This window comes from Gorilla gorilla, chromosome X (assembly GCF_029281585.2).
Source record: "Gorilla gorilla gorilla isolate KB3781 chromosome X, NHGRI_mGorGor1-v2.1_pri, whole genome shotgun sequence".
Lineage (NCBI taxonomy): Eukaryota > Metazoa > Chordata > Mammalia > Primates > Hominidae > Gorilla > Gorilla gorilla.
The window spans coordinates 141,454,018-141,458,326 of NC_073247.2; positions in this window are offsets into that span (position 1 = coordinate 141,454,018).

A 4,309-nucleotide genomic window follows, 5' to 3' on the forward strand; every position below is an offset into this window, starting at 1 on the left:
TGTCAAAACCCGGAACAAACATTAAGGGGAAAAAATCTGAAGGTCGAGGAAGGGAAATAAACAAGAAGAGTAAGTAAAGCATGAATCATCCATTACCACCTGATGGCTCCTTAAAAATAAAAATAAAACTATGGAAGGAAATAGAGTCCATGCCACAGTCAGGCATGTTGATAGGGAACCTGGCATGGATTCTTATTTCGCAGAAAGAACTGACCTTTGGCTTCTAATTTGGATTGTCTTTTCCTCAAGGCCTTGCAGAGCACAAGGTTAGATGATGCTCGCCTAGCACCGGTTCCCAATTCTTTCTTGGGCACTATAAGTGGAGCCAAGGAAGCAATTTTATTTTCATGCATTTAATTTAATTACCCCACCTTGTTTCCCAAAGACTTTGAGGTGGTTAATGACAATGAAAAAATAATGACAAAATAAAAACAGAGAATTAGGACCAGGGAAAATATTAATAGAAAGTTTTAAATCAAGAGTTAAAGACCTGAAAGGTCATATAAAGTTGCACTACAGGTTTCTAAAAAGAGGCACAGTTGGGATTCAAACCAGCTCAGTCCAATGGACCACCTTCAGAAGGAGCACAGGATCCCCAGATGGACCTATCTATAAGTGTGATCTTGGGCTAGATACACAACTTCCCTGAGCCAATTTCCTCATCTGAATGATGGACCTAATCAATATTGTCTATTTCGCAAGCTGTTATGAGGACTCAACGAAATGGTTTCTTTAAGCCATTGAGCTCCACTGGCTAGCAGAGAACATGTGCTTAATAAATGGTAGCTATGAGAATGGATATGAAGTCTCCCATGATGCAATACAAAGCATTTGCTCATAATGGCATGTCATTTAATCCTCGCACCAGCTCAGGCCTTGGGCCCAGGATCACAGAGAAGGGAGAGCAGAGGAAGGAGGGAGTCCTTGGGGAGGCTTCCTACAGAAGGTGGTACCCCAGTCAGAGCTTCTGTAGGATAGGTAGGATATGAGGAGATGGAACTAAAGATGAAGAATGAGCTGGAAGTGTATGAGGACAGTAAGAAAACCTACTAAAGCAGACGGCCAGGTAGGAAATGAGGTTATAGAGAAGAGGATAGGGCAGGATGGGCTCATGAACTTGCTTGAATCGGGCCAGATGGTGAAGGAATGTGGATGTCATTTGACAGGAAATGGGGAGTCATTGAAGGATTTTGAGCAGGTTGAGCAGGGGAAGGATGTGACATGTTTGAAGGGATGTTTTCAAAGGTGGAGTCTGTCTGCTGCTCTCTGCTGTGTGCAGGCTGTGGTGGGGGTTGGGAGAAACAGGGGCTGGCAGACCAGCTGCAGTGATCCAAGGAAGGGACGTGATAAGAGCTCAAGCTAAGGCAACGGTGACGGAGAAGATGGGTGGTTCCCAATTTCAGTTAGAGGCACCTGAGAGGGATGATTTGACTTCCTTTCTAGACTCAAAATTCCATGAGGACAGGGACCACGCTCTCCTGGTTCATTACTGTACCCCTAGGATCTAGCAAAGTGCTTGGCACATAGCAGGCTCCCAGCAAGTGTTTTATGAATGAATGAATAAATGAATGAATGCCTCTATGAAGACAGACACTGAATAAGAATGGTTGCTTGCTCAACAAGCAATAGTACAAGGAAAACAAAATAGAGAATTTTTTTAAAGAAAACATCACTTTAACTGACTTTCTTTCACCATCCCTGGACTACAGTAACAATGTGGTATAGGAATGCAACTCAGGAGAAATCTAGAGCTGACTGGGAAAGAAGCCCTTTAAAGCAGAACCTGTATCAGCAGTGACACTCTATAGGAAGCATGCCAACCATATGTCCCCTGGACAGTTCACACAGTGTAGAAACATCACAATGCAGGTAAATTATAGATAGGAGAAGAAAAATGGCAGTATTTACCTCACAAAAGGATTAACTGAGCTTCCACTTAAAGTAGCAAACTGCCTTTCTAGTGTACTTAATTTGAGACCAGGACTTGACGTACTGAAACTGGGTTCCATCCAAGACAATATAGAGTAATTGTCTATACTGGTAAGAGCCTTGATTTGGGAGTACAGAAACCTAACCTTTGACCTAGGCAAGTAGCAGAATGTGGTGGTTACATTCACAGGCCCTGGAATTGTGCTGCCTGGATTTGCATCCTGGTGCAACACTGACTGGCTGTTTGGCCTTGGGCAAATGGCTTAGCCTTTCTGTGCTTCAGTTTCTTCTTCTGTAAAATGTGATGATACAACACCTGATCCTGCTTCATGAGGTTATTGTGAGGATCAAGTGAGGTAATGCATGGAATGTGTTCAGCAATAGCTAGAAGGTTTCAATAAATATTGGCTTTCACTCTTAATCCTAACTATATGACCTTAGGCAAGTCACTTCCCCTCTCTGGGCTTTGATTTCCTCATGAGCCTGAAGCTTCTTTTATTCATACCTTAGGGATGTGGCCCCTACCTGTACTACAAACTCATCATCTATCACACATAAAAGCATCTCCACCCTCTGGGGTCCCCAGTTGATAACTCTGCCCATAGAAGTACCATTGGGATTCATAGAAATGAGCAAAGACCCAAATAGACAAGACTAGGATAGATTCACTTTTCTTAGTATACTTTGTAAAAGTTCCAACTCACTCACTCAGCTCCCACTTCTAAATCTTAGCCTCCTCTTTTCCTCCCAAGCAGCCTTACTTCCTTAATCATCTTCATCCCAGGCCCTAAGGGAAAGGATGCTCAAGAGCACTGCTATCCTCTGGACAGCTCCCCTAGCCAAACCCCCATTTGGATCCCAAGTTTTTCCTTTAGGTTTCTCTTCCCCAACCCCGACTCCAACCCAGGGAACTGCAATCGCACCAACCTCTGCTGCCCTCTGCTGTCTAGTTCCAGATGTGCTGGCTCCAGTTGGGCCAGTTATGTCAGCTTCCAAGGACCTGTCAGTTTTTCCAGGCCCTAGCTGCCACTGTGACCTCAGGAATACAACTCAGATGCCCTCTGCAATATCTGTGCTCTCCCTTAATCTGGACAAATGCACAGTCTTTCCTATTCAGACTCGACAGCCAAGCCACATCTGGTGTAGTCCATGAGTTCAGAACTGTTATTTTCAGCAAAGAAAGGAAGCTGCTAGAACCATCCATACACTCATCTAAGCCCCCTTCTCAAACATTCTGCAATCATTTATTATGCATTTGCTGTGTGCCAGGCACTGTGCAAAATGCTGAGTATGCATTCTTATTGAATCCCGGCATCAACCTTCCCAGTAGGTAAAATTATTATTATTACTTCCATTTTAAAGATGAAGAATCTGAGACTCAGAAAAGTGAATGTCTTATGCAAGGTCACAGAGCCAATGAATGGCAGAGATGGGGCACAAAAACAGATCTACCTAGCCCCAAAGCTGGTGTTCTTAACCACTGGCCATAGTGTGGAGGGTAGTTTGGAGGGGAAGAGAGTGAAAGCAGACTAATCATTTAGGATCTATGGCAATAGTCCAGGGCAGAAAGCAGAGGAAGTGATGATCTTTAGATACATGTAGGAGGTAGACTTGACAAGACATGGTGTCAAGGCAAGGGGGAGGGAGAGGTCTGCAATGACCCTCAGAATTCTGGCTTGGGCAACTGGGTGGACAGGGACATGTTGGGGCATGGGGGAAATGAAGAGATCCATTTTGCACATATGGAGAAAGAGACATCCAGGTAGGGAAGGTCAGTAGGCAATTTTTTTTTTTAATCTTGCTGTGTCGCCAGTCTGGAGTGCAGTGGCGCGATCTCGGCTCACTGCAATCTCCGCCTCCCAGGTTCAAGCAATTCTCCTGCCTCAGCCTCCCGAGTAGCTGGGACTACAGGCACGCACCACCATGCCCAGCTAATTTTTTGCATTTTTGTAGAGACGGAGTTTCACCATGTTGGCCAGGATGGTCTTGATCTCCTGACCTCGTGATCCGCCTGCCTCGGCCTCTCAAAGTGCTAGGATTACAGGCATGAGCCACTGCGCCCAGCCAGCAATTGGTTTTATGAGTCTAGAGCTCAGGAAAGAGACCTGGGCCAGCACCGACTTGGAGATGGGTGAGAGTGGAGTGTAATTCATCAGAAGAGAAGAGGGCTGAGGCCAGGACATCAATATTTAAGGGGAAGGGAGAATAAAAGAAGTGTAGGAAAAAGACTAAGAAAAAGTAGCCACAGATGTAGGAGAACCAGGAGCAATTGTCAAGGAAGTCAAAGAAAAGGAGAGGTTCAATGAGGGAACAGTTCTGCTAAGTCGACTACCACAGAGAAGTCATTAGCCTTAAAATGGCCCTTTAGATTTGGGAAGTA